This window comes from Microcebus murinus, chromosome 25, assembly GCF_040939455.1.
Source record: "Microcebus murinus isolate Inina chromosome 25, M.murinus_Inina_mat1.0, whole genome shotgun sequence".
NCBI classification, from domain to species: Eukaryota; Metazoa; Chordata; class Mammalia; order Primates; family Cheirogaleidae; genus Microcebus; species Microcebus murinus.
In genome coordinates this window covers 2484959-2493481 of record NC_134128.1, presented here as the reverse complement: position 1 = coordinate 2493481, position 8523 = coordinate 2484959, and the positions used below count along the sequence as shown (strand labels likewise).

Genomic DNA, 8523 nt, shown 5'->3' with positions numbered 1-8523 from the left:
TCATTTAACAAGTATCTGCTACTTACCACGCGCCCATCCTCTGCTGGTCTCCAGCCAGAGACACACACCGTCTTCTGAGAGGGAGAAAGAGAGAAACATAACTTCCGTGCCGCGAGCGAGACCCTGGAGCCGCGGAGTACGGGCACATAGCATGGGGTGGACATCTCTGACTCCAGGCCGGAAGATGTCCAGGGAGGCTTCGAGAGAGGCTAGAGCTGGAGAAGCATTTTGAACAGCCAGGTAGGGACTCTCTAGGGAAGGAGTCAGAAAGAATCTCCTACACAGGGAGTGACATACACACACGCATAGAACATGGAAGGTCTGGACACATTGATGGGTGGAAATTTTAAGTGTCCTCCACTATGTGTTGTCTAAAGGATCTCTTCCAACACTTGCTTCTGGGGATTAAAGAAAAAGAGCAACATTATTGGTAACTGATAAAAGCGTCATTTCTGCCCCAGTATTACAATTGGGGATGAATCATTGCTGAACAATGACTTCAAGGACTTCTAACTTTCATACTAATCAAATCAATAAATCCCAGGAAAGAGTGATGACTAACTTCATATGAGGTACTTACAGTACCTGAATTAGAATAATTCTTTATTTCTTGTTAAAATAGAAAAAGGGAAAGAAATAGTTGCTCATAGCAGACAAGTATTATATTAAGTCTCTTGCTCCCCAAGGAATCATCTACGGCTTGGAGGCATGGCCCTACTGTTGTATCTGGAAACCCACTTTTTACCAGGAGGTCAGGTAAGGCTTGAGCCGGCAGCTGCGACGACTGGTTGGAGTTGGCACTCACGCCCAGCAAGCGTGGGTCCTGTGAGCGCTCCCTGTGTGGATCGCAGGCAAGTGCCCGCTGGGTGTCATTCCTGCAGTCCCTCCTCTTGGTGGGATGGTACTCCTTGGGGTCCTACAGACTCACCTGGCCATGGTATCTGCCTTAGAAATCAAAAATGTCTTACAAAAGAGTACAGTTTTCTACCTTCCAACTTTCCACTTGGAAAAATTTTAATCTTATAGAAAAATTGAAAAATTATATAATGAATGCCAGTCTACCCTTTTCTTAGTTGTTAACATTTTGTCCATGTCTTCTTTTTCTCTCTTTTCCATTTGAAAATCAGAGATAACACATTTTATTCCTAGATATGACAGCATATATCTCTTAAGAACAAGGACATTCTTCTACATAACCAAAATAACGTCATCACACCCAAGAGATTTAATGTGAATATTATCAAATACGAGATCCACATGCAATGTTCTCAGTAGTCTACGTAATGTCCTTTGTAGTTGTTTCATCAAAGTTCCTCATGCATTTGGTTGACATGCTTTTTTAGTTTTCTTTAATATAGAGAGATCCCTTTGCCTTTTTTAATGGTTTATTATTGTAGTTGCGTTTGTGTGTTTGTTTTGATGGGGATCAGAACACCCCCAAAATATGCTGCTTTGGCATATTGATTATTTTGAGCTGAAAGGAATGGAGACATATTAGATGTAGAAAGAGTTCTCTGCCCACCCCCCGACTTTCTACATGAAATTCTCAGAGAAAGGGGCCCTCCCTGCACCAGGGAGAGGAGAGCATCGAATCCCCGGAGATATGGCGATGCTGAGACGAGTCTATGCAAAGCGGCCTTACTGAAGTAATCCTTACTTCCTTAGTTCCCCAGCATGTTTTCTAGCACTTTCCTGCAGTTCACCACTCCCAGCTCAAAGTCCATTTTCCTTTGTCTTGTCTCCACAATCTATCACTCTTTGTTAAAATGGTATATCAGCCTGCACATCTAACTGCTTCTTTGGGGTTTTTACTTCTTTCTAGAAATGCCCTGTGGCATGTAAAGGTATTAATAGCAACTAAAACTTGCATACTTTTTCTCCTATTAATCTGTCTTTTTAAAGCTTAATTTATAGGCCATATAACATAAGAGAGTAGAGGACAAATCTTTCCTCCCTATAGTTCATCTTAGTCTGTCACAACATTGAATGTCATGACATGACGTTTCTTTAAAGAGCATATGACAATTTTTTTTCCTTTGTGGATTTGTCTGATCTTCCTGATGATCAGACCAGGTTAAACCTTTTTGGCAAAAGTAGCACATAGGAGATGCGTGTCCTTCCCACTGCAGCTCATCAGATCTGTGAAGTCAGTGTATGAAGAAAGATTTTTATAAGTTATGTACTTGCAATTTTCCCAGCTGGGAGATAGCCCTGAGTAGTTTCACCTGCATGGCCCAGATGTAGTGCATAAGATACCTGAAAGGTCTGCATTTCTCCGGTTATTTATTAATAAAACATTACTTAGATGCATAGAGAAAATGAAAAAGAATATGTTCTTTGGGGGATCCCGTCAGTGACGGAAAGGAGTTCACCTCTGTCTCTGTCCCCTTGGGCTATTAATGTGATGTGAATATTATGTTAATAGCCCTCTTGCTGCCTCTCAAGCTTATATTTATGAAATATTCCACTTCGCACACAGCTCCGCCTGCACAACTCCGGCCAGGCTTCCTCTCTCCCCTAGGGAGCCGTTTGCTTCACGTGCATATGTGGAGTTGAACTGTTCTTCTCCCCTTTCATTCTGCGTAGTAAGCAGACGCTGAATAACTCCACACCTGAGTCCTATTCATTTTGCAACCCAAGCCAAGGGGCAAAGAAACCGGGCTGCACGGGGCCGAGGTCCGGGGGCAGCACTGGAGCCCAGCCGGGAGCCCGTGGGTCTTCCCTTCCCTCGTCCTCATCCAACAGGGCAACGGGGCCGCACAGAGATCAGCCTCGCAGGCCAGGCAGTGACATGCTTGTTTACTGCTGGCACCGCCATTCTACCTGGTGCCTGCTGAGGGTCAGGCCCTGGCTCCTTGTTACTTCCCTTTTAAGAGACATCTAACTCTGCAGTAAGGCCCTAGTAAAGCAGACTTTGGAACAAAGGAGAAAACAAAAATGCAGACTGTTTCCTTCTCAAATTTAACACTTTGAACACGTACATTCTGGGAATATTTTAACATCATCTATAAAGATAGTAGCTATTGCTTAAACAAATCACTAGTTTGAGAATAGAGTCATCAACATAGACAATACACAACTGTGCGTTCTCTGTTAGTGGACACAGGCTCAGCTTGGCTGCATTTCAACACTTTCCAGATAAGTGTTCACAATGTCATCATCTCTGGTATCTCAAAATGCAGTCGCCAGGGAGATTATTAAATTAAGGATTAACATTACCAAACCCATTGCCCTGATCATATTTGTGTTTTTACAAACTAACATTTAGACCACATTTCCCATCCCTTTCTCAAGCTGGGGGTGAGTGATGACTTTTCTGGCCGGATCACCTACTGACAGCCTAGGATAATGATTTCTCCTTTAGCGGCTGAGTGGTTAGGCCAGGGCTACACGTCATGTGTGAATGTGCGTTTTCTCACGTTCAGATACTAACTAATACTGATATTTATTGTGTTCTGGGCCCTGTGCACTGTGCTCTGCAGAACCCTCCTTTTGAGGTCATACACAGGAGGCTGAAAGTAAAAGTACCATCCGTCGACAGATGAATGGGCAAACAAAAAGTGGTGTGTCCATACCATGGAATGTTTTTCAGCCTTAAAAAGGAAAGGAATTCTAACACGTATTCCAACATAAAGGAATCTTGAAGACAGTATGCTAAGTGAGATAAGCCAGTCACAAAGAAGAAATAGCGTATGATTTCTCTTCTATCAGGTGACTAGAGTAGTCACGTTCACAGAGACAGAAAGTAGAATGGCAGTGGGGGGGGGGGCGGGGATGGGACAGGGGAGACACTACTTAGGAGGGACAGATTTCGGTTTGGGAAGATTTACGGTTGCACAGCAATGTGAATATAGGCTTCAAAACGGTGAAAATTGTGACTTCTATTGTATTTTATCCCAACAGACAAGTAAAAATACTGTCATGTGAGAAATTGATGTGACACATGACTTTTTGTTTTCCTTTTCACCTAACAGTTCCCAAGAAAGACCAAGTGACTCTCTTATTTAATGAATTTGGGGATTCTTATCTGAAAACTCCTTTCTTTTGATAGCCCACCATCTGCATGTTTGCCACTCTGGCTTTTTTAAACAGAGGTGGTTTGCTCTCAACTATTTACGTAACCTGGATCCCAGCGTCCAGTAAAAGGGAAGTCCCTCTCTCCTAGTCCCCACGATACATTTGGCTGGCCTCTGAAGTGAGGGGAACGTTCCCAGGCTCTCCTGAATGTTTGCCTCCTGGTTTTACTTCCACTCCCTCCTTAAGACTCTGAAGAAAGGGGTCCACGCTGGGCCACGCTGAATAACTCCACACCTGAGGCCTATTCATTTTGCAACCAAAGCCAAGGGGCAAAGAAACCGGGCTGCATGGGGCCGAGGTTCCGGGGCAGCCCGGGAGCCCCAGGCCAGCAGCCGGCCTGGGCGTCTGAAGGCGCAGTCGCCTCGCGGAAGACCCGCAGGCGCAGGCGCAGGCGCAGTCGCCTCGCGGAAGACCCGCAGGCGCAGGCGCAGGCGCAGTCGCCTCGCAGAAGACCCGCAGGCGCAGGCGCGGTCGCCTCGCGGAAGACCCACAGGCGCTGACGGCGGAATCCGCCCTGAGCGTGCTGAGGGTTCCCGCCGCGACGCGGGCCTGTGACGTGCGGGCCTGCCTGGAAGGCGCTCCTGGGACATTTCCACGGTGGAGCCCACTAAGAGAACACCCGAGCAGGTCACGGCCAGGGCGCAGGCGCCTCAGGGACGCTCCTGCTGTGCACTGGCGAGAATTATTGCTAACTGGTAATTAGTCATTGTCCTTTACTGTCGAGTTACCCTGGCTTGCTCATTTGATCCCCACGACTTAATAGGGTGCATTGTGACATATCCTTCTGGCCCTTTTGTGGGAGGTAAGGAAAATAAGACCAAAGAGATGAAGAGATTTGCCCCAAACCGTGGTTCCCAAATTTGGGCCTGTTTCGGAATCACCTGGAGGGCGGCTGAAACCCAGCTTGCCGGCCACGCCAGAGCTCCGGGCTCTGCAGGGCTGAGTCCGGCCTGAGGATCCGCATTTCCCACGCGCCGCCAGGGCTGCTGCTGCTGCCGCCGGGCCACCGCCCGAGAAGCACTGGCCTAAGGTCACAGAGCCGGCAGGTGGCGGGACCCAGCCCACTGTCCCTTCCACGCTGAGTGCTGTCCTCCAGGCGACGAAAGTGTGTGTGGAAGGGGTGGTGTCGACTCATAAATCAGCTCCCCAAGCCTCTGTCAAGGCAGTGTGATTCGTCTGCAACCAGGAAACTGCTCCAGAAGCCCCTTAAAACAGGACTCACGTCTCCCCTCCCTTCCCTCACAGCTCCTGGCCTGGTGAGCCACAGGTGGCCACTGGGGCAAGAAACATCATTTACCAGGGCAAATAATTTGTCCAGTCAGTGCAGTGATTTCTAAGGTCCACTTTGCAGTCCCTGGGAAAACTGACAGCGTTCCTTCCATCGCATCCAACCTGCTGGAATGTTCTCCATGATCACGTGGCTAATGTGGGCTTGGCGCACTGAACGCCCCTCTCACACACGCTTCTGCTCCTAGAAGCCAGATTTGCAGCAGTGCGCCCGACTCCCACGAGCCTCCTGCCATGGCCTGGGCCTGCAGGCCGGGCCAGGTCTGAAGCCGAGCAGCGTGTGTTGCGTTAGCCACGCCAACAGCAACACGGGGCCTCTCTCTGTCCCCGGGCTGTTTGTTTGTTTTGACTCTCTCAGGCCCCGCCAACAACTACTGAGAGCTCTCTGGCCCATGTTCTGATGAATGTTAATAAAACAACCCCCCCCCCCAAAACTCCATTTCTGAGGCATCTGAGGAGGAAAGAAGAAAAACGGTTTGTGAACTCACGCTCCGCAAGCAGCGTTTGCTCCAGTGCTGCAGAGGGAGGGAGCGTGGCGGCGCTCTAGGAAGCCAAGTGCGTGCCGTGTGCACGTGGGCTCCTGCGACATGCTTGCCGGAGCCGGGCCAAGCTGGCTCCTAGCTTGAGGCATACGCAGAATTCAGTCCCATCGAGCCTGTCTTTATTAAAACTTTGACATTTTGTTCTTCATGAATTCTTTTGTATATTTTTATGATATTGCATTAAGATATTATTTATCTTGATTAGAGTTTTTTGGTGTCCCCTTAAATACCATGACTGGGACAAGTGTTCCCCTCACCCCAATCTGGCTCTGGGTTTGTAGACAGTTTTCAGCCAGCCACTCCCCTGAGACCCTGGGTTGCCGAGGCAGGTCTGGGTAAAGATTTGGTGGGGTGGGTGATCCTTGCTAGCCCATAATATCCTAGATTCGTGGAGTGCTCTGTGCCTGCCAGGCACGCTTCAGGCCTCCACCCACCCTGCAAACGCCATGAGGTGGCCACTCTGACCAGTCATGCTGTATGCTCAGGACAAGGACAGTCCCTAGTACATAGCAGGTGCTCAATACATATTTGTGATGAATGAACAACCCTGCAAGGTTAGTCTGATTATTATCCTCATTTTACAAATGAGGAAACTAAGGTTTTGAGGAATTTGGTGATGGCCCAGTCTCACACAGCCGAGAGTGGCGGAGCCAGTTCCCCTGGCCGCCTGGCCCAAGTCCTCGCCTGTCAGGCAGCCTCCTATCACACAACGCTGAGGATTTCATTCTCAAGGTTTCCCGTTGCCCAAAGGTGATGTTTGCTACTCCTTAGAAAATCAAATAAAATAACTCTGCGATTGGGTGCGTCTGTGTTTTTCCTTGCTTGAGCCTTGTGAGACCTGAATGGTTTTCAATTCCAGGTAGCTGCCAATCCCTCGCTTTGTTTTGGAGAAACATTTTCCAGCCGGAGCTATCCAGCCTGCCTGGTGCCAGCCGCAAAGCTGTGAGGCTCCTGGACAGACACAGGCCGCCTGCTGTTCCTGCCAAGCGAAGCTGAAGGGGGCACGCGGGAGGGAGTCGGCCCACCGAGCTGAAGCGCAGCCTGGCGCAGCAGGAAGGGGCTCGTCAAGGTTGGAAAAAGCGAGAAAAAGAAGGAAGAGGGGGAGGATGAGGAAGATGAAGAGGATGATGATGATGAATAAGTTGGTTCAAGTGCAGTTTTTTTTCTTGTCTATAAAGCATTTAACCCCCTGTACACGACTCACTCCTTTTAAAGAAACAGAGATGTAGGCTGCGTAAGATTTGTGTTTAAACTGTGCAGTGTTTTTTGCACAGTTAACACACCACCGACGGTGTCTCAAGGCAGCCTGTCCTGGTGGCGTGCCGCAGCCACTCGCCTCGGCGCAGCGCGGGCGCAGACGGCGGGAAGCGCGCGGGCTCTGCGGGTGCGCCGCTCCGGCAGCTGCGTATGGGGTGGCGGTTTTTCATCTTCAGTTGTCTTGGCTGTTGTTTTGTTAACTGAATACCACTTTGTAATTAAAGAAAAAAAAGTTGCAGCTATATTCTGAATGCTTCTAAGTAAATACAATTTTTATTAAAAAAAATAAAACTAAATTAAAATAGAATACCACGGATGGTGGCATTGATTTATTCTGTAAAGTGGGAATACATAGAATTATAGCAAGTTGTGTGCACTTAGCCAGGATACTGCTTTTCACTAGGAAGACGGCACTGCCTCTACCGCGTGGGCAGAGGAGCCCCAGTCTCAGGACCGGGAAGAAAGAGAGAAACGGTGAAGAAACCGCTCTCACAACAGGAAGCGCACTGATCTATGACAGGGTCAGCAAGCTTTTCTGGGAAGGGTCAAAAGTAAGTATTTTAGGCTTTGAAGGCTGTATAATCTCTGTTACATTGCTCAACTCCGTGTCGATGGTGGCTGTAGACAGACAAGATGGAATGATGGGCGTGGCCCATGTTCCAATAAAACTTTATTTACAAAAACAGGCACTGGGCCAGCTTTGGCCCACAAGACCAGCCGTGGTTTACCAACTTTTAATCTAGAATGTGGTTTCCCTTTGCTTAACAATGTTATGCTGATTTATTTATGTATTTCCAAACTACATACATGGATTGCTAATGACAATAATGGAAGCTGAAATTTATAAACACATACTAACTGAGCATGCGTGCAAAGATGCCTTCTTGCCCTTCCAGAAACTAATGTCCATCCAGTCCCCACAGATCCTCTACCAGCCCCAACTCCTCTCTCACCGGGCTGTTCCCGTGGAGTCCCAGTGCGGCACCCCAGCTTTCCCCATGAACGCCAGCGCGGCCTTTCAAACAGGCACGGCAGACTGCGTCAGCCTCTTACCTAAAACCCTTCGGCAATTTCCCACTGCTCTTGGGACTAAAACCACACATGCCATGGCCACAAAACCCTGCAGGCCCTGGCCCAGCCCATTCTTCCTCTCTCCCACCCCCTTGCTCTCAGGACAGCCACACTGGCCTTTCCAGTGTCCCCTGACTCCCGGCCACCTCAGGTCTCGCCACGGCATTTCCTTCTTCCTGGGATTCCCGCCTTCTCTCTTCCCTCTCTGCAGGTTCCTCAGCTTCCGGCTCAAAGGTCACTTCCTCGAGAGAGCCTGTCCCCGCCCCCAGAGGAAGCCAGGAGCCCCTGT

At 48.8% G+C, this 8523-nt stretch overlaps 1 long non-coding RNA gene across 1 annotated transcript; it reads left to right on the top strand.

The window, feature by feature from the left end:
* Window positions 1-5808: 5808 nt before the first annotated feature.
* LOC142864335 (uncharacterized) lies at window positions 5809-7470 on the top strand. Its single transcript, XR_012914860.1, has 2 exons — window positions 5809-5838; window positions 6766-7470. It is a non-coding gene; the product is annotated as an uncharacterized LOC142864335 (long non-coding RNA).
* Window positions 7471-8523: the final 1053 nt, after the last annotated feature.